At 45.8% G+C, this 25,014-nt stretch overlaps 2 long non-coding RNA genes across 2 annotated transcripts; one reads left to right on the top strand and one right to left on the bottom strand.

The window, feature by feature from the left end:
* Positions 1 to 5,169: 5,169 nt before the first annotated feature.
* Positions 5,170 to 7,462, bottom strand: LOC142905717 (uncharacterized). The gene is made up of 3 exons (XR_012929734.1): positions 7,252 to 7,462; positions 5,906 to 5,969; positions 5,170 to 5,247 (listed from the first exon to the last, which is right to left on the bottom strand). It is a non-coding gene; the product is annotated as an uncharacterized LOC142905717 (long non-coding RNA).
* A 78-nt stretch (positions 7,463 to 7,540) lies between these two features.
* On the top strand, positions 7,541 to 12,772 carry LOC142905716 (uncharacterized). The gene is made up of 3 exons (XR_012929733.1): positions 7,541 to 7,719; positions 8,259 to 8,363; positions 12,034 to 12,772. It is a non-coding gene; the product is annotated as an uncharacterized LOC142905716 (long non-coding RNA).
* The last annotated feature ends 12,242 nt before the right edge of the window (positions 12,773 to 25,014 follow it).

The following is a 25,014-nucleotide window of genomic DNA, read 5'->3' as shown; positions in this document are numbered from 1 at the left end:
TCACAAAGACAATGATCCCCATTTAACCTTTAAAAGCATCAACTGACACGTCATTACCCACACACGGTCACATGTACATACGTGTGCGCAAACACAGACACGGGGGTTTACAAAGGCAAACAGTCCCCGTATAGCCTTTAACAGACTGTTGGGACAAGTGGTGTTAGCGAGTACTTATTAAGGCCGGCACGGTACACAGGATGGGTGGCTACCACCACGCACTACCGCCTTTCTCAGAAGGTGCTGTTTACACTTTGCTGCAGGTATTCATTTGATGCTGAGTTGGTGGTCGTGGCGGCTGTGGTGTCACTGCTGGGCCATGTCACTGCTGGGCCATATCACAGTAGAGATGTGCTCATGTGGAATTGGAGGATGTCGAGCCGGTTGGACTTGGAAATGACTGTTACCAGCGGCGTTGAGATCAGTTTCGTGAAATACGACACAGGGCAGTGTCAGGCAAGGTGCACTTTGAGACTACTTGGCAGTTGATGGCAAGTCGCCACTCAGGCCCAGGAGGAGTTCAGATAATCGTCACTGGTGTAGGTGGTTGTTAGCGGGAATGGAACCTGGGTCGCTAAGTTCATAGCGCAGTGTGGTAACCGCTACTAGCAATCTCAGGTAAGGGCACTCACTTTGACAGCCCTCAACGAAGCTGTGTCCAAAGTCTGTGACCTTCATGGTCCCTGCCACGCGGTCCTTGACCAATATGTTTTCCTAGATGAAGAACAAAAGAAGGCATTCACAGAGGGTGTAACAGCATTCATCCAGCAGTCCAGTGATCATATACCAAAATTGCAAAATATCTACGAAAGGTGAGTTAGACTTGGTGACTCTGTCATAAAGGTTAGTTGCAACGACAGGATATGTTTACCGACAGCTGCCACTGGGGGTGCCCTTTCAAATGTTAGATGAGATGCGATGTAAGTCGATTATTGCTTTAAAAAGAGACCCTAAAGTAGCTAAAAGCTGCTCGTCCATGTTAACAAGTTGGGGAAAATCATGTACAAGCTTGGATTGGGTAACACTTTCCATCAGTCGTTTGTCTTGGAAATAATGTATTTAGTAGGATGGAGGCTGATGAGTCGCCCTAAAAAGGAGCTTAATAGCTCAATGGGCTTAATTTGGAAAATAAACTTCTGATTCTAAAATTAATTTGTATATTTGCAAATTGAGTAATACCCCAGGTTCCTTCGGGGATGCGTTCCAAAAAGGTGTAATGACGAATATCCAATCAATGTAAAAGGGGAAGACATAAATCAGAGAATTACTGGAGTTATTTCTTCTCCTGGTGTGTGTCCGCCAATTGTTTCTTTCTCAGCCAAGTCAGTAATAGCAACACACAACTTTGGCCAACGTCTGCTTCACATTCGATCATCTTTATCAGAGTTACCATGACTCCCCCACCGCCCATCCCAGACAGATGAACATAGCTAATACATTAAAACTCTTTGATCAATGTGGCTGGGGCTTTCTCCAGGTTTACAGTGAGGTTCCGCCAAACACTGTGTCCACTCACAGGCTTGAGGTCACCGTGAATAATTTTCTTCGCGTGGAGGTGAGACAGGCACTTGAGGATCCCCTTTGTAAATATTTTCACCTCCTCCATCTGAAGGGGCTCGGCATTCTGGCGACGAATCAGGTCATCCAGGGTTCCGCTGTGAAAGAGGCAACAATACAAAGTCGGTGTCATTCGGTGATGTTCTGATTCATATAATAACAATAGATTATTATGCTTTAAACAGGACATCCTCACGCCTCTTTTTCAGGAGGGTCCTGCCAAGTTTTGACAGTAGAGGGGGCGATGTTGCTGCTATGCATTATCCCAATTTAGTAACGTGTCGGTAAAATTCAGCCATTGGGGTGATTAGCCAAGGACAGTCACGTTGGGTATTTATTAGAAACGATACACGTTTTATTTTACCAACTGATTGAGAGGATATGGCTATGTAAAAGTGAGCAGGGCTAGCAGAGAAACGAAAATGGCTTCCAGCTCGACATGTGTCCCAGTTTAGTCTTAAAACGGCACATTGTCGCAAGAGCACGTCAACGCAACGATGCTAGCTGACACGTGGTACGTACCTCAATAGCTCCAAGACGATGGTGTAGTGTTTTCTGAACTGAAACCAATCTAACATCTTGATGATGTTGCAGTCGTCGGTGTCCCCCGCCTGAACTTGGATCCCAATGTGTATCTCCCTCCTCTGGAGATTGTCTTCATTGGCGCTGCAAATACATAGTCCACAATTAAATATTATTGATAATAATGTAGACTTATATACCATGTACACTCTCAAAGACAGAGACCTATTCAGATGCGTAAGCATCCACATACAAGTGGGAAGGCAGCCAAACAGTAAGCTGGCGCTTACAATTTCCCAAGCTCTGAGATCCTTTGTATGTTAAGATGAATCCGCCAATTAATATTCATGATAAAAGATTGGGTCGCGACTATGAATATGGCTCTCAAAATTCAAGGCTATCGCAAAGAGAGCTGCTATGATTCACAGACACATCCTGCAGTAGTTTCAGGGTAGGGGCCTATGTTACTTTAAATTCGGTTGTAATTTTCAGCATTGGGATGTTTAGGTAAGCCTGCTTAAATTGCATGGGTTTTTTTATCTTCGAGAGGAAACTGGAAAATCTGGAGTAAACCGATGCGAAACATGGAGATATAAACTCAGAAAGGCACTCGGGCCATTCATGCTGTGTGGCACAAATGTTACCACTGTGCCACCCTGCCTTCCCTTTTAGTCACGTTAATAACATCAGCCTGATTATGGCATGGGCCAGTGTGGAGTCTTACCTCAGTGGAATGCTCAGGATTTTCACCGCCACCAGGGTGTTTGTCTTGTGGTCAAGACACTTGATCACTATGCCTTGACCGCCCATCCCAATGATCTTCAGCACCTCATACCGAAAGTTGAGGTGCTCGTGTTTAACCTGCGCAACAATCACACAGTGGTTAAGTGCCGATTCAATTTAGGCTCATTCAATCAGTGCTCGTTAGACAACGCATAGAGAGACTTAATCCATGCAGTGACAAGGAGCACGAGTTACTGAAGTAGCCGAGCTTTGTCAATTCTAGTGAAGGGTGAAGACAAGACTTGATGTGCTCATTTGCCATGCTAGATAACCATTTTCAACACACTTTTGGCACACAGCACGAAGGGCCTGGGTTAAATGTGCAGCTCAGTCTCTTTTTGCGTGGAGTTATTTTCTACCCCTCTTTAGAAAATTGTCAGTGTGTAGAGTTTGTATGCTTTCCCCTTGTTCTGCATGGCTTACATGCTGGTTCTTTGAAATCTGCCCATTGGTAATAAACACTCACAATGTAACCGGTGATGACCAACCATGCTGAAAACGTACCTGCAAATTGATCAATTGGTTTTACACACAGCAACCTCGCTAAATACTGCAATAAATTGTCAGAACCGTCCTGAAAATTTAATGGCAATGTTGCTATCAGAATCAAAGTGTATTTCCAGAGTAAATACATTGACATCAAATACCAACTGCATATATGCAGGTAATTTTTCAGCATTGATATATTTGGCCAATACCAGTTACAAGGAGTGTGTGACAACACCGTGGTGTGAGGACATTGTCGTTGATGATGGTGTACCTGATAACGCGATAATGATACCGCGTGCAGTTGATTATGCTCAATGTGATGACGATGTTTATGATGATGATGACACCCGAAGTAATAACCAGGGTGGCCTGCCGTATTTATTCCACAGACTTTTGCAACGAGCAGCAAGCCCACTACCACCGAGCCATGGCATCGCCTCCAAGGCGGGTATTTTGTGGAGTGCCTTACCGGAATATAATTGTCGTCTTCATCATCGTAACCATTATTGTAGAAGCCCCGAGCTTGATTTTGGAGCCCAAAGTACCATATCTCCTGCATGGCTAAGAGCTCTGTTCGCTCACTTTCTTTCAGGTAGCTGCCGTAGAGCTGCAAAATTTCTGCAGAAATGGCAACAAAAACAATAATTAATACATTATTATTACTATGCTTGTTTCTTATCTTAGATTCATATCGCGCCTTATTCCAATGTGCATTACACCAATTACAACATTGTGCATAAGATGATAATAGTTGAGACAAAAAGCAGGGTTATTAAAAGTGGTGGTGTAGGTATGGTGACAGCAGAACAGGCATGAGAGGTTAAGGAGGGGTGAGGGTAGGCCTGGTCTTGAATGAGGGTCGGGGGTTAGGGAGCAGCTGTAGAGGTAGTGATAGAAGTGATGATAGGGGTCGAGGTAGTGATATGGGTTGAGGTAGGCTTGATCGCAGCTGAGGGACAGAGTCAGAGAGTAGCAGTAGGATGGGCAAGGGAGAAGAGATGACTTTTATTTAAGGGAGGAACGGAAGTAGGTTTTCCACGGACAGCCTTGTTCTTGCCGAGTTATTACAATAGGGGCTGATGGTGTAATCAGAACTGAATAGCTGCTGGTAATTGTTAAGTCTTTAAAGTTTGGCCAATGACAGTAACAGTTTGTTTTTTTACGTGAGGAAACTGGAGTCCCTGAAGGAATCTCGTGCGGAACAGGTCGAGAACATAAACTCAACATGCAGTGACATCCGAGTCAGGAATCAAACCCACGCCTTCTTGCTGTGTTACGACTGTAACACCTTGCTGTCCAAACTTTAGATGCCGTGTGAAAGCACATTGGGACATAGGAAATAAATTAATCATTTTGTCATAAGTCTGGTTGACAACGAAGGAGAAAACAGACTTACGTAAATATGTGAGTTGTATTTAAATGGTAACTCTCACTTTTATCAGCACGGTTGCTAGGTATTACAGCAACACTTCCACTACACAGGCCAATCAGCTGCCAATCAGCTGAAAGCAAAATTAAGCACCCATGTAATATGGCTACCTTCACATCCCCCAACCAACATGGCTGACGCAATGTCCTCCATGTAAAAAATGGACAACTTGACATCACCCGTACAAGAAAACCAGCACGATGTCACCCATGCCATATGGCTCACTTAAAGTCACCTCTAGAATATGGCAACCAGGACATCTTCCATGAAACATTGCCGCCGTCACATCCGCACTCCACGATGTAGCATGGCCGATGTGACATCACCAATGCAACATGGCTGATATGATGTTCCCCATAATTGTTATTACCATGCGGGGTTTTGCACTGGATGGTGGCTCCGTCTTGTGAGTCTGAGAGTGCACTCCATCTCACGTCTTTCCTCTGTATCTTTCTCGATTGGCTTGACTACACACACAAAAACAAATGTCCACAATATAGCATTTAACAAACTGTTGGAGCAAGTGCAGTTATTGAACACTGAGCCAGCATTTCTGAAATCTTCGCTTCCAAATTCAGGAGGGTCCTGGCATGTTTTTTTAGCAGTGCGTAATGTTACTGGGTGTAATCCCAATGTATTAATTTGCAGATTGTTTTTGGAAGAGGAACACATGGAATAGAGAATATACGCAGGTGAATGACAACAGTCAAACTCTTAATAAAAAGGACACATTGTGGCAATAAGCGATGTTGACCAATGGTCAAGGAAAATAACAGTGACAGCCAAGTAATGGAGCACTTCCGAGAGATCGTCCAACTGGAGAACGAGCGATAAAATCATCTCAGCTAGCAGGAGCTGAACGGAATATTATATCACAGGATATTTAGAGGTGTCATCGGCTTGGGGAGGCCTTCATTCAGCAGTGGAGAGATAAAAATGCTGTAGATGTTCTGGTTAAAATAGACATTCAGGTACACAGACAGGATCTCAGTCAGACACTGTTTGATACCTAGACACAGGCAGGTAGACACACAGCCAGGCAGAATTTGTGAGAGAGAGTAGAGAACACAGGCACGTGAATCACATATTCGCCCATACATCACCACGCGAGTTGAGGAGCCGTACCTCCATGTTGGCGACGTGCAGAGCAAGTTTCGTAGAGTGTTTGTGTCTCACACCTTCTGGGTTTCTGTGAGGAAAGCGGGAGACGAGTCTAGGGTCATACACAGTCTACGATCATTTCTCAATAAGATTCACATCTCTATATCGTGAAATCCTGAACATTTATATAATTACTCATTTGGGATTGCACATCGCCCTCTGCTGGCAGACTAATGGCCACTTGTAGACCAAGTTCTGAGCCACCTTGTGACCCACAGGGATAGCTATCACGAGAGGTTGAGAGGGGTGAGTATGGGGTGAGACAGAGCAGCAAAATCCATCATTGTACTGCACTTCTATGCTCCCCCATCCCATGATTTAACCACAGCTCCAACACGAACCCACATCGTCAAAACGGACATCCATCATCAACACGAACCCACATCATCGACACGGACTCACATCATCAACACGGACCAACATCATCAACACAAACACAGTTTAACACGTAGGCTTTTACGACTAATATCATCCATAATAGAGGGTTTTTTGGGTTAAATATATAAATGTGTCGTTAAAACCCGCCACCACCCGACACAGACAACTAGTAAGGGTTGTCACTTAAACAGAACATGCCAATTCGTCACTAGTACAGAACACCGGTGCATTGCAGAGCCAAGCCACAACATTTACAATTTGAGCACGACGTTTAGCCACTAAGGGGCCGTCCATAAATGACGTCATGCGATTTTGGACGATTTTTGACCCCCCCCCCCCCCCCCTCGTCAAACGGCATCACAAAAAGTCAGACCCCCCCTCAAATATGACGTCACAAAGCTCTGCCCCCCCCCCAAAAAAATATATAAACATGCTTCAAATCGCTTTAAACTGTCATTGTAGTGCACTGATGTTGTAGGAGAAAACATGTATTAAAAAGTCTATTTAGTTAAGTAGAATGTGTTGCCTATATTAAAAGTTTCGCATTTTAATGTGGCGTCACATTTCTGAAACCCCCTCCCGCCTCGTTACACATCGTCACAAATGTCTGACCCCCCCCCCCTCCCCAAGGTGCGTGACCTCATTTATGGAAGGCCCATAATTACCACAAGTTTCATCAGGCGACATACATATTTGTGAAGAAGTCTAACTGTTCCGTTATTGATATACACACATTAACATGGACCCAAATCATCAAACCCACATCATCAACACAAACTCATATCAACAAAACGGACTCACATCATCAACACGGACTTGCATCATGAACACAAAATCACATCCTTAACACATGAAGCTGCCGAGTGTAACCAAGTCTCACTCTGATTCGTTCCCACTCTGCTGCTCTTTCCCCACACCTCTTCCACTCTCACCTGTTCGAGTATTCGCTCGGAGTGGCTTCAGCTGCTGTCTTCTGCGTCCGTCTCCTCCACGTGTCTCTCGAACATTGAGGGCACGTGGTCCGAGACCGGATGTCGTTGGATATTACGTCACGGTGACGTCAGACGGAGATCCCCGCCCCCTTTTACAACTTCCGGCGCCGCGCGGCCACGTGGGTGAGTGACGTCATGGCAGCCCACGTTCCTCTTCCGGGTGTCGTGGCCGTCAATGGTGACGGTCCTGGGCCCCTAGCTCTGGGTCGACTCAGGCCGCGTGGCTGACGGGATGTGTACAAAATACTTCGTCACTAGAGGGGTGAAGGTGCAGCCCTGCAAGTGCTCGCTCTCGCCGCTGCTGGAGGACGGGTACGACGAGAGCAAGCTCTGGAGAAGCGCTTCTGGAGGTGTATTTATTGCTTTTGGCCTACTCTTCCACGTCGGCAAGTACATCCTTGGGTAAAGGTGAGAGAGTCCCGACACTTTACCCACCGCACAACGCGTGTTGGCAGAGTGGACTTGCAATGCAGTGCCTGAATCGGCCCTTCAATTGCCTTTCTCATTCACCCACTGCGTTCACTCGGCCACAAGTTCTTTGACCTACGTAGAGACTCCTCGACTCGCATAGAGACCCGCAGTCCCCAACTGATCGACTTAATGTCCCTCACTTTGCAGGCCTGTGTTGTGTTTAACTTCGCTTAGATCCCAGGTTCCAATGCGGGAATCAAACTGCGCAACCGTGATTAATCCGGGTTCTCACGTGTGGCAATTTGATGGTCTCTGCGCTGATACCAATTACTGTACCTATTTAGAAACCCATAGACTCATAGAGACCCACATGCTGACCCAGATTATTTACTGGATGCTCAGACTCACAGAGATATCCCCAGACTCGCCTAGAGACCCATCGACTTGTGTGGACAGCCCTACACTTGCACGGAGACGCATTTAGACCAATAGCCTCACGCAGTCCGTTCCATTCTTGTGTCTGGCAATATGTTCAGGAACTAAATGCCGACGTCAACGTCTGCTCCTCGCGACGGGAGACTTTCAGCAGACAGAGTTCGTGTCGTTTTGCTGTTCCTCCGTTGACGGAGCGCAGACTTACAGTGAGTACACTGCACTCACTGTACATAGTCTGGGTTCCATTGGCCACAGTCGCACTGCTGTGGCTCGCGTTTTTAACTTTACATTGGCGAGGGAGATGGACGCAACGGCCTCCTGGCGATGTTCTGACTCGGCTGATGATCGCACCGCCAGTGTCTGCGAGGAGGAATGTTTGAGCCAGGAGGTGTGATGCTGTTGGTCTCGATCCAGGTGTTTATTCTTGGAGGCCCCTTCATCCCACTGCCATATTAAGGTTGTTCTCAGCGTGTAACACCAGTAATAGATTTTGTTTTGAAGGTCGTCAGCTGTGATCTTGTCCGTTCCTTGCGTTGGATAACAAGAATACTTTGAACCTATTGCTATACAAGCCGTAAGTGTATAACTCGTGTAAAGCCCATTGAGCTCTACAGCTCTGTTCTCAGACATACCTCTCAAAGGCCATTATGGCCTCTAACCTGCCATTATGAACCTGAGAGAGACACCCAGACCCAGGACTTGAAGCCAGGATCTCAGCAGTGTTGGCTCAATGTCTCTGACCCAGCCATTACGAACCTGAGAGAGACATCCAGACCCAGGGCTTGAACCCAGGCTCTCAGCAGTGTTGGCTTAGTGTCTGACCTAGCCATTATGAACCTGAGAGAGACACCCAGACCCAGGACTTGAACCCATGATCTCAGCAGTGTTGGCTCAGTGTCTCTGACCAAGCCATTATGAACCTGAAAGAGACAACCAGACCCAGGGTTTGAATCTAGGATCTCAGAAGTGTTGCCTCAGTTTCTCTGACCCAGCCATTATGAACATGAGATAGACATCCAGACCCAGGGCTTGAACCCAGGATGTCAGCAGTGTTGGCTCAGTGTCTCTGAACCAGCCATTATGAACCTGAGGGAGACACCCAGACCCAGAGATTGAACCCAGGATCTCAGCAGTGTTGGCTCAGTGTTTCTGACCCATACATTATGAACCTGAGAGACACAGCCAGACCCAGGGCTTAAACCCAAAATCTCAGCAGTGTTGCTTCTGTGTCTCTGACCCAGCCATTATGAACCTGAGAGAGACACCCAGACCCAGAGCTTGAACCCAGGATCTCAGCAGTGTTGGCTCAGTGTCTCTGACTCAGCCATTATGAACCTGAGAGAGACACCCAGACACTTTGGTTCTATTCGGTAAAGTCACATAGGTAAAAAATAAAACAACAAAATCACGACGTTTCGGCCACAGCACAAGCGGCCTTCATCAGGTGAAGGGGACCAGACTGTCTCGAAGACTGCGCTGGAGTGAAACAGAGCCAAGCTCAGACCACGGCTTTTAAGCTGTGTGAGAGGGATTAAGGTGCCTTGACAAAGGAATTAGCATAAATATTAGCATTTAATTGGCGGACTTAGCATGATGAAAGGTGTAGAGGGGGTGAACATGCGGGTACGCATGCACCTGCATGTGCTGCGAAAGTTTGGGGTACCACTACTTGAAAAATTTTAATTGGCGGACTTAGCATGATGAAAGGTATACTGTTTGGTTCTATTCGGTAAAGTCACGTAAAAAACAAAAATAAAAAATTCACGACGTTTCGGCCACAACACAAGTGGCCTTCATCAGGTGAAGGGACTAGACTGTCTAGAGGATAGCGCTGGAGTGAACACAGCCAAGCTGGAGTGTGTTCACTCCAGCTGTCCTCTAGACAGTCTGGTCCCTTCACCTGATGAAGGCCACTTGTGTTGTGGCCGAAACGTCATGAATTTTTTTATTTTTTGTTGTTTTTTACGTGACTTTACCAAATAGAACTAAACAGTATGGATCCTTGCAGTCACGAAAGCTTTAAATCTAGAAATGATGAAAAGTGTAGAGGGAGTGAACATGTGGGTGCATATGCACCCGCATGTGCTGCGAAAGTTTGGGGTACCACTACTTGAAAAAATATACTATACCATTGAAAATTAGTTTAATGTTTGGTTCGATTTAGAACATCTTTCCAATGGTTGCTTAATTTGAAACCATCTTCTCGGGTGAAATTGTGTCTGTGTTTGTAGATCTGAATTGCCTCGTGAACAAATCTGTGATAAAAACCCGTGGGTTTGCAAAGAACCTTGGTATCAGTGATAGCCAATGTTTTCATGGAGAAATTTGAATCGGACGCCATCCAGACTTCCACCCTCAGACCTTATATTACCTACGTGACTTTACCGAATAGAACCAAAGAGTGTGGATCCTTGCAGTCACGAAAGCTTCAAATCTAGAATAGATACTGCCAGACCCAGGGCTAGAACCCAGGTTCTTAGTGCTGCTGGCACTGAGAATGCACACATTCAAATACACATCAATTTTTGCTATAGATTCAACGTAAAAAATATGCAGGAAAACAATACAGTACTTGCAAATTGAACTTAACCTATTTTGGCAGAGTCTGGCAGTGCTGAGACATCAGAGTTCAGTTCTCGACTACTGTTGTGAAATGGAATAGGCTACGTACAGAGACTGATGTCGTGTGGAAGAGTTGGTGAGGTCATGATGGGGTCACTCCTACAGCATTGTTAGTATCCCGAATGTGCTAGCAATGAATGTGCACGCGTCAACTTCTCCACATCACTATTGTATTAGAACTTCCTCTACCGGATCCTTTAGCAAATAATATTTTCATTTTACGCAATTGCCATCCCCCAACGCTGCAACATCAAATTAGGCGATCCATTACGCAGACGATACAAAAACAAAAGCACCACTTCGCAAATCATAAAACTAAAAGATGAATTGATAAATAACTAGAGAAAAAATGGCCAAGAGAAAATGATCATCACATACTCTCATTTACAGGAAAAATAATTCATTTTTTTCATAAATTTTTTAACGTATCAAACATCGGAGTCCCGGTAGACTCTCCTTGGATCTCTCCCGGGCAGCATGTCCCACTCGGCAAAGACCCCAGGGCTGCCCAGGACAAGCTGGTGGGACAATGTCGCTCGGCTGGCCTGGGAATGCCTGGAAAATCTCCAGGAAGAGCTAGAGTCTGTGTATAAAAGTGTCTTGTGTATAGTGTAGTAGTGTAGAGTAATGTAGTGCTGGAGTCTATCACCAGGGAAAAGGAGTCTGGACCGCCCTACTCAACATGCTGCCGCCGCGACTCTCACCAAAACAAGCGGATTGAGAAGCGAACGAACATCGGGGCACATTGGTGGCATAAAATGCTTAAAAATGACGCTTAAAAAAGAAAGCCAAATATCGACAGATGTATATGTCGGGCTCTAGTTTTGAGGATTTCGCCAGATTTCCAGATGCACCAGGGCACTTTACCTTTCCCGTGTAATTTTCATTATTTGCCAAATTAGTATAATTTTCACTTGGGATGAATTTCAAGTATTCCAAAACAGCCCTTGCACTCTGCAAAAGTGCCCACCATATCGTTCTAATTATAACTCACGTTTCTTCCCCTGTGCTTTAAAATGGTAGTTTAACTATTCATGAAATTGAAACGTTTATTGCGTGTAATGCCTTTTGTTTAAATTTCACAGAGAGTAGAGAGAATGATTCAGAATTGCTGGAAAGCACAGACACGCTGGAAGGGCAGGCAGAAGCACTGCCAACAATTTCCCAAGCGCTACGGCCCGACAGTAGGATGTTTCGCCAACTCCATTAATGGGTGTTTATTGTGCTCCTGTAAGCGAGTGTGTGTGTTGTCAGGCTCATGTGGAAGAGGCTCGTGATGGACACTACTGGGCAGTTGGATGCAGCGTCCAAGGATAGCGGAGGGCGCAGGAGTGACGCTCACAACAACGAGAGGCTCTCCAGGTGGCTAAAACTGAACGAGTTGGCAAAGTGGGGAGCATAGGTGGTTCATCTGCCTGCCATCTCAGTCAGGTAACTCACAACATCTTGGTCTGTTTCATGACCTGTCAGTATGCCTTCGGCACGTCACGTGGCTACAACGTGCATGTAGCCTGGCACAAGCACTGCGGTGATCTCACTGCCACATAGTCGTGAATGGTGGCTGTAGTTGTGTAAGAATATTTGTATAACTTGCATTGGATGCGTCTTATAATTCAGTTGAGGTGTGTTATAATGTGCGTTATTACAAGGTATCGGGGAGCAGTGGTGCATTAGTTAACTCAAGTCTATGAACCCGGCGACCCGAGTTAGATACCCGCTCACAGCCAACAGCAGTGATGATTATCTGAACTGATGCTGGGCCTCTCTCTAGGTCAACTCAGCCTCAAATGAGTACCTTGTGCAGTGTGTAAACATCGCCATTGGGGAGACAAATGTGGTCGGGCGTGGTGCTTGCTACCCATCTCGTGTGCTGTGCGGGCCATCATAGGCGCTTGCGAACAGCACCTGCCCCAACTGTCAGTTAAGGCTCTACAGGGGATATTTGTCTTCGTATTACAATGATTGGAGGTTTAATTACACATGTTAAGCTTAATGCAGCTGTAATAAATATTTTAATTGCCAAAGGTTTGACGGATATTTTTTGATATATTGATGAACTGTAGTACTGCCTTCCCATCGTTGGGAAACGAATTGATTCCTGCAAGATGAAAAAAGAAATTACTATATTTTTTTACATTTTGAGATCTGCATAACGTGAATCAAATCAGAAATGTGGACACTGACGAAGCACAGAGAAAAAAGCTGAAGGGCACGGAGATGGTCCGGAGTCTCAGCTCCGTGAGGGATTCCTGGGTAACCCAGCGTAATCATATCGCATTCCAAAATGACGCTCCCGTCTGGTTACGTGAGACCGATGGAACGAGCGGGATGAGATTGGAGGATATTGATGCACACATACACACAAAGATGCCCCGTATAGCCCTTACAGACTCGGGACAAGTGCTATTAGTGAGCAGCACCTATATGGAGGCTGGCATGGCACACGGGGGGGGAAGGAGGGGGGGTGTTGGCCAGCACGACCCAAAAATCCCCATCATGGTGGTGAATGCCGTGCAGTTGTCATCCTCACGCAGTTCGCTTGCGCGTGGTGATGGTTGCGCGTGGTGGTCGTGAACAATGGTGTGGCTTTGCTGAGTGATGGGAGTCGATGCATGAGTTGAAGCAGTCTATGCGGGGGTGAGAGTCTTAGTTCATATTTAACACGAGAATGCCTTCGTGTTAAACTTTTACAGTTCTCCCGAGCCCATCATACTGTTGCTACTCCGGCGCACCAGCTACGACCAGGCGTACCCCAACCCCTATCACTACCCCAACTCCTATAACCACCCGTATCACCACCCTTACCCCTATCACTACCCCAACTTCTATCACTACCCCAACCCCTATCACTACCCCAACTCCTATCACTACCCTTCCTTAACCGCTCCCGCCTGTTCTTGTCACAAAAACTACACCGCAAATTTTAATAACCCCGCTATTTATCTAAAAAAATCCTCCTTCCCTTCAGCCTCCCCTTCCTCCACCAACTCCGTTCTCTCCTCCATGCTCTCCTCCACAACCTCTGTTTTCTCCAAGACACTTCACACAAGCCAAGACACATTGAACCCAGGCCGCACCAGCAAACGAGGCAACATCGTTTAATGTATATTTACAAGTTAATTTTACAAGGTATATTGCAATGTCAATCATAATGTATGGTGTGTGTGGGGTCTAGTGTCTTGGCTGCAATTGTCCCCTGGTCCATCGCTTGCGTCCGCTGATGAGCATTGTGCCACTGCTGGTTTGGCGCTGGCTGCTCCCAAGGATCGTCTGCGCCATTTTGCAACGTTCAGGGTGTCCTGCCTTTGATCCATCCTGGGATTAACCAGGCCGGATTACAGTTCCAGGAACTCACAGATCCTTGAAAGTTCTGGACATTGGTGAGTTCCTCTGGCAAGCGAGGCTGGGTTGGCTGGGTTGTGAAACCCGGATGACCAGCCATGGCAAGGCCTAGCAGCCCATGTGTGTGTAGTACGTGTGTGTGTTGTGTATGTGGGCGTGTGGTGTGTATGTGGGCATGCGGTGTGTATGTGTGTGTTGTGTGTATGTATATCTTGGGATGGGAAGAGGGTGAAGTGTGTGTGTGTATGTGGTCATAGTGGTGGTGATGATACTAATGCACATCTATCATCACCACCCCTTGCGTCGTCATGGCTACTCTGCGGTGGACACTCCACCAGAAAGCAGCCGGCGGCGGAAGAAAAAGCAGATTGCTCGTCCCACACGAGCAAGTCGCGACCGCTTCTTCTTCTTCTGCTCTCTCGTCTCCTGCACCACCAACTCTATTATTACTCTACAAGGTCACAACTCCCGATCATCCGTGTGTGAAATATCCCCGTTGCATTTTCACCTCGCTTCCCAACATTCACAAATCTTAAGACACAGTAGGGCTTTCCTTGGTAATTAATGAAAGTGATAAGAAGTAATAATATAAACACAGGACACACACGCAGAGCGGCTTACCGTTGCACAGCGGCTGCAGAGGTTCTGTCGCTCTCCCTGTCGCAAAGCGAGACCAGTCTCAGGTCAGCGGTGGCGACGACCGTGATGGTGGCAGTGGCGGTGGTGGTGTATGTGGTGGTGATGCCGGCAACAGTGGATGTGATGGTTGTAGTGGTGATAGTGGTGGCAGCGGCGGTGGCGGCGGCCGCCGTGGTTTTAACTGCAGCTGCTCCGGGTTGCCCGGGTTCACCCGTGCCGATATCCTGCAGCCATTTATATGCCAGCGCCTGCCCCGGTGTCATCCGAAAAGCCGGGATCCATCTGTTCAGACACACAGACAGACGCGGCACATGCCGTGAATGATGATGATTGGAGGGTTTACATTCGTCTCCTCCCACCGGGTCCTAGAACTAATGTCAGCAGTAGTATCAGTCATCCACTTTTGGTGATGATCACCAAAATCATCATCATCATTAACCATTTGCTGCTGTGATCAATGGCAGATGCACCACCTGTGCTCCCAACTTTGCCACTTTGCTGCGTATTAGCCGCTTGGTGCTCTGCTCGTTGTGAGCGTTGCTCCTCCACCTTCTGTTGTTGCTGAGTGGCGACTTCCGTCCACCTGCCAATTAGCCTCAAAGTGCACCTTGCCTGACATTTCCCTGTGTCGTATTTATCGTAACTGAACTCAACGCCGCTGGTAACATTCATCGCCAAGTCCATCCAGGTCCACATCCTCCAATGCCACATGACCTCATCTCTACTTTGACATGGCCCAGCAGTAACATGGCCCAGCAGTAACATGGCCCAGCAGTGATGGGGCTCAGCATTAGCACGTTGTTTGCTGTATGTTGCAGAGGGTTACAGTGCAAATCCAGTTGCCGTCCTGGTTAATGCAGCAGGTGTGTGAACCCTAAAAATACTCGCTGTTTGCTTCATAGAGAATGTTAAAGATCCTGCCATGTAATGTGCAAGATTAGGCCATTGTGTGCTGACATCACGGTCAAAATTAGACGAAAGAATGTACTGCTTGTAAGCAGGGCCGTCCATAGGGGGTGTGGGGCCAACGGCCAATTTCACCGTGTGGGCCCACCGACGCCTTCAAACTAAAGCGGAAGTGTTACATCTGACACCACTGTGACATCGAAACATGGTACCTCTCAAGTTACTCGACTTGAATGTACAATGTACCTCGATATACGTCGTTAATTCGTTCCAGAAGGTCGGACTTATACCGAAAATGACGTATACCAAACAAATCTTTCCCATAAGGAATAAAGGGAAAGGAAATAATCCGTTCCAGAGTATAAGAAATGATATTTTACATGGCATATTAAACCTTAATGGGGTTTTGATTTAAAGCTTTCATGACTGCAGGGAGTCCTATTCTTGGTTCTTTCGGTAAAGTCACGTAGAAGGGAAACAATAAAATAATAAAAATATAAAACAATACAATTCTCACGACGTCTTGACTGCAACACAAGCATTCATCATCAGGTGTGATGATTCGACTGCAACACAAGCAATCATTATCAGGTGTGATGATTGCTTGTGCAATTGTGGACTTGACTTCGAAGATGATAAGAGTCTAGGTGTCTTTGTAAGTCTATGGATCATGTAAGTCTATGCAATAATAGGGCTTTTGATTCTGCTTGAGAGGGATGGAGCTATTTGCTGGAGGAAAGCGGTTGCTCCTCATTTAGAGCAGAGTGACCGATGCGAGAATCCTCGTGGGGGAGAGGGGCCCTTACTGGAGGCAGCTGCTGATGAAGTCCACAAACTCCGGGCCGTAGTTTGCGAGCAGCAAGCAGAGCGGGCGACTCCCTGGCACTCGATGGAAACCAAACATCCTTGGCTGCTTGTCGGATTCTACAGGTAGCACGCACAGACAGGAGAAACAGTCACACAAGCTATGTAGCCCTTGCACACCGGCAGCGATGCCGCAACAGTGCGATGCTCTAGCACTATGCCATGGCCCAGCGGTAGCAATTTTGCTGCTTGTTTTAGAAGTTTCTAGGGTGTATTTACCATAACAAAATTCGCATTGTTTGCTTCACAGTGGACGTTCCAGATCCCGTGACGTCATTAGAAAATAGTCGGCCATTGCGTCCCAATGTGAAAAATGAAACTGAAAATTAGTCCATGAGAAGTATAATGGAACATCGCCCACTACTGTGAAACTACTGCAGACCGTCTGAAATATAGCAGCACCTTCATTCCAGCTCATCTCATGCTAAAATAATGGCACAGTAAATGTAATAATTGTAATATGTATTATTAATTATTATTAATTATTGTAATAAACCATACATTTAAAATGGAATGTTTGGGATCATCTGGCATGGGTGTTGGTACGACAAAGGAGCATATGCATGATTCATTATCGATATTTGGGTCTGGCCGCTTAATGACTGAGCCACATTTTCTGCTGTACGACCCGAATGTCAGATGTACAAGCATTTCAAGGCTAACTACCTGGTTTTCAGTCCGACTTCTTGCATCCTGCCCTGATGATGCTTGACGCAGTTTCAAGTGAAAAGTTGCATCTAATTGCAAAAGTGGGTTGTAAAAATCGAAGTTGAAATATTTATGGGTGGTTAAGCTAAAAGAAGAACAGTTGGCTTGTGAAACACTTTACACATTCAACTTTCATTCGTTTGCCCATGTCGGGTGTCGAAGGATCTTAACGACACAAATGGTCATATCATTAGGTGGTTTTGCTGGAAAATCTATTACAAACCATGTGCAAAGTTAGCCCCCCAAAAATATAACAGTTCTGGGGCACCCCCTCAAACGTAATCCAGTCAGCCTGTCCTTTCAACTTACCAAAGTATTTGTTTCTTCTAGGAGCGGCTTTCACCAAGTCGTCCGGAGGCAGCCCCAGGACCTACGCACGGTTCACACAGGAAACAAAGATGCCTCGTATAAATGTTACTGACTGTTGTGACAAGTGCTTTTAGTAAGCACCTATTAAGGCCATGCGGCACACTAGAGGATTGGCCTCATTGCAATAGGTACTTGACACGCCACATGATTATTTAACGCTGTTGGCCTATGTCCATTTTAGGTATTTGTCAACATTCTTGGTGGTAAGCGGGAATCAAACTCGGGTCACGAGGTTCGTAGCACAGTTCACTAATCACTACGCTACCACTCCCCACGGTTCCGCTACAGGTGCAGGGCAGTGGTAATGCCTTGGCCCAGAAGTAGCACGTTTGCCTCCTCTGCTGGAGGTTCTTGGTTCAAATCCAGCCACCCAGTTTTTACTTGCGATGTGTACAAACCGTAAACTACTACGTGCCGTCTTCTTTATTCGCAGTGGATGTAATGATCCCATGACGTTATTTGAAGGTAGGCCATTGTGTGCACGAGTGATGGTCCTGCAAGTGTGCTGGATGTAGCTTCAAGTAAAACCTATTTAATTTCTAAACTTGATTGGAAGAATTGTTCTTCAAATTACTGGTGGTGAGCCTAAACAGCAAGGAGCTGTTTAAGTTTGTGCTTGCACGACAATTTATTATGCTTGGCTGTGTCAGAAAATGGAGGTAAAAAATATGCCCAAATCATTACGTGACCATTAATCTATTATCATTCACGAGTGAAGTGCTGTGTGGGCAGTACCTCCATACAGCACACCAACTGGTCGTGAAAGTTCATGGGGTCAAAGATGGCTGTTCCGGTTGCCATCTCCGCCACCGTGCAACCCAGAGCCCACATGTCCGCTGAGCAGGTGGACGAGTAACCCAGGTGCCCCTCCGGAGCCATGAACATGAGGGTACCGAAGCACACGGAGGCTGAAAATCACAACGACACCGATCCCCATTTAACCTTTAAAAGCATCAACTGACACGTCATTACCCACACACGGTCACATGTACATACATGTGCGCACATACAAACACGGGTATACAAAGGCAAACAGTCCCCGTATAGCCTTTAATAGACTGTTGGGACAAGTGGTATTAGCGAGTACTTATGAAGGCCGGCACGGTACACGGGATGGGTGCCTACCACCACGCACGACCGCCTTTCTACGAAGGTGATGTTTAAACTTTGCTACAGGTATTCATTTGATGCTGAATTAGTGGTCGTGGCGGCTGTGGTGTCACTGCTGGGCCATGTCACTGCTGGGCCATGTCACAGTAGAGATGTGCTCATGTGGGATTGGAGGATGTCGAATCCGGTTGGACTTGCCAATGACTGTTACCAGCGGCGTTGAGATCAGTTTCGTGAAATACAACACAGGGCAGTGTCAGGCAAGGTGCACTTTGAGGCTACTTGGCAGTTGATGGCAAGTCGCCACTCAGGCCCAGGAGGAGTTCAGATAATCGTCACTGGTGTAGGTGGTTGTTAGCGGGAATGGAACCCGGGTCGCTAGGTTCATAGGGCAGTGCGGTAACCACTACTAGCAATCTCACTCAGGTGAGGGCACTCACTTTGGCAGCCCTCAACGAAGCTGTGTCCAAAGTTTGTGACCTTCATGGTCCCTGCTATGCGGTCCTTGACCAATATGTTTTCCTCGATGAAGAACAGAAGAAGGGATTCACAGAGGGTGTAACAGCATTCATCCAGCAGTCGAGTGATCATATACCAAAATTGCAAAATATTTACGAAACGGTGAGTTAGACTTGGTGACTCTCTGTCATAAAGGTTAGTTGCAATGACAGGATATGTTTACCGACAGCTGCCACTGGGGGTGCCCTTTCAAATGTTAGATGAGATGCGATGTAAGTCGATTATTGATTGTAAAAAGAGACCCAAAAGTAGCTAAAAGCTGCTCGTCCATGCTAACAAGTTGGGGAAAATCATGTACACGCTTGGATTGGGTAACACTTTCCATCACGCGTTTGTCTTGGAAATAATGTATTTAGTAGTATGGAGGCTGATGAGTCGCCCTGAAAGGGAGCTTAATAGCTCAATGGGCTTTATTTGGAAATTAAAATTCTGATTCTAAAATTCATTTGTATATTTGCAAATTGAGTAATACCCCAGGTTCCGTCGGGGATGCGTTCCAAACAGGTGCAATGACGAATATCCAAGCAATGTAAAAGGGGAAGACATAAATCAGAGAATTACTGGAGTTATTTCTTCTCCTGGTTTGTGTCCGCCAATTGTTTCTTTCTCAGCCAAGTCAGTAATAGCAACACAACTTTGCCCAAACTCTGCTTCACATTCGATCATCTTTATCAGATTTACCATGACTCCCCCACTGCCCATCCCAGACAGATGAACATAGCTGATACATTAAAACCCTTTGATCAATGTGGCTGGGGCTTTCTCCAGGTTTACAGTGAAGTTCTGCCAAATACTGTCCACTCACAGGCTTGAGATCACCGTGAATAATTTTCTTCGCCTGGAGGTGAGACAGGCACTTGAGGATCCCCTTTGTAAATATTTTCACCTCCTCTATCCGAAGGGGCTCGGCATTCTGGCGATGAATCAGGTCATCCAGGGTTCCGCTGTGAAAGAGGCAACAATACAAAGTCGGTGCCATTCGGTGATGTTCTGATTCATATGACAATGGAGTATCATGCTTTAACACAGGACATTCTCACGCCTCTTTTTTAGGAGGGTCCTGCCAAGTTTTGACAGTAGAGGGGGCGACGTTGCTACTATGCATTATTCCAATTTAGTAATGTGTCGGTAAAATTCAGCCATTGGGGTGACTGGCCAAGCACAGTCACATTGGGTATTTATTAGAAACGATACACGTTTTATTTTACCAACTGATTGAGAGGATATGGCTATGTCAAAGTGAGCAGGGCTAGCAGAGAAACGAAAATGGCTTCCAGCTCGACATGTGTCCCAGTTTAGTCTTAAAACGACACATTGTCGCAAGAGCACGTCAACGCAACAATGCTAGCTGACACGTGGTACGTACCTCAACAGCTCCAAGACGATGGTGTAGTGTTTTCTGAACTGAAACCAATCCAACATCTTGATGTTGCAGTTGTCGGTGTCCCACGCCTGAACTTGGATCCCAATTTGTATCGCCCTCCTCTGGAGATTGTCATCATTGGCGCTGCAAAGACAGTCTACAATTAAATATTATCCATAATAATGTAGACTTATATACCATGCTCACTCTCAAAGACAGAGACCTATTCAGATGCGTGAGCATCCACATACAAGTGGGAAGGCAGCCAAGGAGTGAGCTGGCGCTTAGAATTTCCCAACCTCCGAGATCCTTTGTATGTTAAGATGAATCCGCCAATTAATTTTCATAGTCACAGATTGGGTCGCGACTATGAATATAGCTCTCAAAGCACAATGCTATCGCAAAGAGAGGCGCTATGATTCACAGACACAGTCTGCAGTAGTTTCTTGGTAGGGGCCTATGTTACATTAAATTTGGTTGTAATTTTCAGCATTGGGATGTTTAGGTAAGCCTGCTTAAATTGTATAGGTTTTTTTTTGCTTCGAGAGGAAACTGGAAAATCTGGAGTAAACCAATGCGAAACATGGTGATCTAAACTCAGAAAGGCACTTGCGCCATTCATGCTGTGAGGCACAAATGTTACCACTGTTAAGTTAATAACATCAGCCTGATTGTGACATGGGCCAGTGTGGAGTCTTACCTCAGTGGAATGCTCAGGATTTTTACCGCCACCAGAGTGTTTGTCTTGTGGTCAAGACACTTGATCGCTATGCCTTGACCGCTCATCTCAATGATCTTCAGCACCTCATACCGAAAGTTGAGGTGCTCGTGTTTTACCTGCGCAACAATCACAGAGTGGCTAAGTGCCGATTCAATCGACTCATTCAATCACTGCTAATTCAGTGCTCGTTAGACAACGCAAAGAGAGACTTAATCCATGCAGTGACAAGGAGCACTAGTTACTGAAGTAGCCGAGCTTTGTCAATTCTAGTGAAGGGTGAAGGTAAGACTTGATGTGCTCATTTGCCGTGCTAGATAATCATTTTGCACACACGTGTGTCACAGCAAGAAGGGCCTGGGTTAAATGTGCAGCTCAGTCTCTTTTTGCGTGGAGTTATGTTCTACCCCTCTTTAGAAAATTGTGAGTGTGTAGAGTTTGTATGCTTTCCCCTTGTTCTGCATGGCTTACATCCTGGTTATTTGGAATCTGCCCATTGGTAATAAACACTCACAATGTAACCGGTGATGACCAACCATGCTGAAAACGTACCTGCAAATTGATCAATTGGTTTTACACACAGCAACCTCGCTAAATACTGCGATAAATTATCAGAACCGTCCTGAAAATTTAATGGCAATGTTGCTATCAGAATCAAAGTGTATTTCCAGAGTAAATACATTGACATCAAATACCAACTGCATATATGCAGGTAATTTTTCAGCATTTATATATTTGGCCAATACCAATTACAACGAGTGTGTGACAACACCGTGGTGTGAGGACATTGTCGTTGATGATGGTGTACCTGATAACGCGATGATGATACCATGTGCAGTTGATTATGCTGAATGTGATGACGATGTTTATGATGATGATGACACCCGCAGTAATAACCAGGCTGGCCTGCCGTATTCATTCCGCAGACTTTTGCAACGAGCAGCAAGCCCACTACCACCGAGCCATGGCATCGCCTCCAAGGCGGGTATTTTGTGGAGTGCCTTACCGGAATATAATTGTCGTCTTCATCATCGTAACCATTATTGTAGAAGCCCTGAGCTTGATTTTGGAGCCCAAGGTACCATATCTCCTGCATGGCTAAGAGCTCTGTTCGCTCACTTTCTGTCAGGTAGCTGCCGTAGAGCTGCAGGATTTCTGCAGAAATGACAATAAAAACAATTATTAATACATTATTATTATGCTTGTTTCTTATCTTAGATTCATATCGCGCCTTATTCCAATGTGCATTACACCAATTACAACATTGTGCATAAGATGATAATAGTTGAGACAAAGAGCAGGGTTATTAAAAGTGGTGGTGTAGGTATGGTGACAGGAGAACAGGCATGAGAGGTTAAGGAGGGGTGAGGGTAGGCCTGGTCTTGAATGAGGGTCGGGGGTTAGGGAGCAGCAGTAGAGGTAGTGATAGAGGTGATGATAGGGGTTGAGGTAGTGATATGGGTTGGGGTAGGCTTGATCACAGCTGAGGGACAGAGAGAGTAGCAGTAGGATGGGCAAGGGAGAAGAGATGGCTTTTAGTTAAGGGAGGAACGGAAGTAGGTTTACCACGGACAGCCTTGTTCTTGTCGAGTTATTACAATAGGGGCTGATGGTGTAATCAGAACTGAATAGCTGCTGGTAATTGTTAAGTCTTGAATGTTTGGCCAATGACAGTAACAGTTTGTTTTTTTACGTGAGGAAACTGGAGTCCCTGAAGGAAACTCGTGCAGAACAGGTCGAGAACATAAACTCAACATGCAGTGCCATCCGAGTCAGGAATCAAACCCACACGTTCTTGCTGTGGTACTGCTGTAACACCTTGCTGCCCAAACTTTAGATGCCGTGTGAAAGCACATTGGGACATAGGAAATAAATTAATCATTTTGTCGTAAGTCTGGTTGTCAACGAAGGAGAAAACAGACTTACGTAAATATGGGAGTTGTATTTAAATGGTAACTCTCACTTTTATAAGCACGGTTGCTAGGTATTACAGCAACACTTCCACTACACAAGCCAATCAGCTGCCAATCAGCTGAAAGCAAAATTAAGCACCCATGCAATATGGCTGCCTTCACATCCCCCAACCAACATGGCTGACGCGATGTCCTCCATGTAAAAAAGTGGACAACTTGACATCACCCATACAAGAAAAACAGCACGATGTCACCCATGCAATATGGCTCACTTAAAGTCACCTCTAGAACATGGCAGCCAGGACATCTTCCATGAAACATTGCCGCCGTCACATCCACACTCCACGATGTAACATGGCCGATGTGACATCACCAATGCAACATGGCTGATATGATATTCCCCATAATTGTTATTACCATGCGGGGTTTTTCACTGGATGGTGGCTCCGTCTTGTGAGTCTGAGAGCGCACTCCATCTCATGTATTTCCTATTTCTCGATTGGCTTGCCTACACACACAAAAAAATGTCCACAATATAGCGTTTAATAAACTGTTGGAGCAAGTGCAGTTATTGAGCACTGAGCCAGCATTTCTGAAATCTTCGCTTCCAAATTCAGGAGGGTCCTGGCATGTTTTTTAGCAGTGCGTAATGTTACTGGGTGTAATCCCAATGTATTAATTTAAGAATTTCACTGTTGAATGACAACAGTGAAATTCTTAATAAAAAGGACGCATTGTGGCAATAAGGGATGTTGACCATTGGTCAAGGAAAATAACAGTGATAGCCAAGTAATGGAGCACTTCTGAGAGATCGTCCAACTGGAGATGGAGCGATAAAATCGTCTCAGCTAGCAGGAGCTGAACAGAATATTACATCACAGGATATTTAGAGGTGTCATCGGCTTGGGGAGGCCTTCATTCAGCAGTGGAGAGATAAAAATGTTGTAGACGTTCTGGTTAAAATAGACATTCAGGTACACAGACAAGATCTCAGTCAGACACTCTTTGATGCCTAGACACAGGCAGGTAGACACACAGCCAGGTAGAATTGGTGAGGAGTAGGTACACGGATAGAGAGTAGAGAACACAGGCATGTGAATCACATATTCGCCCATACATCACCACGCGAGTTGAGGAGCCGTACCTCCATGTTGGCGACGTGCAGGGCAAGTTTCGCAGAGTGTTTTGTGTCTCACACCTTCTGGGTCTCTGTGAGGAAAGCGGGAGACGAATCTATGGTCGTACACACTCTAGGATCATTTCTCACAATACGATTCACATCTCTATATCGTGAAATCCTGAGCATTTATATAATTACTCATTTGGGATTGCACATCGCCCTCTACTAGCAGACTAATGGCCACTTGCAGGCCAAGTTCTGAGCCACTTTGTGACCAACAGGGATAGCTATCACGAGAGGTTGAGAGGGGTGAGCAAGGGGTGATACAGAGCAGCAAAATCCATCATTGTATTGCACTTTGATGCTTCCACATCCCCTGACTTAACCACAGCTCCAACACAAACCCACATCGTCAAAACGGACATCCATCATCAACACGAACCAACATCATCGACATGGACCAACATCATCAACACAAACACAGTTTAACACGTAGGCTTTCACGACTAATATAATCCATAATAGATGTTTTTTTTGGGTTAGATCGCGTAGATTTATAAATGTCGTTAAAACCCACCTCCACCCGACAAAGCCAACTAGTAAGGGTTGCCACTTATACAGAACATACCAATTCGTCACTAGTACAGAACACAGGTGCGTTGCA

The sequence above is a fragment of the Petromyzon marinus genome, chromosome 58 (assembly GCF_048934315.1).
Source record: "Petromyzon marinus isolate PM22_M1 ecotype Great Lakes invasive population chromosome 58, UKy_Petmar_22M1.pri1.0, whole genome shotgun sequence".
In the NCBI taxonomy this organism is placed as follows: Eukaryota; Metazoa; Chordata; class Hyperoartia; order Petromyzontiformes; family Petromyzontidae; genus Petromyzon; species Petromyzon marinus.
Note: the sequence above shows the minus strand (reverse complement) of the source record. Positions and strands in the feature narration are given on the sequence as shown.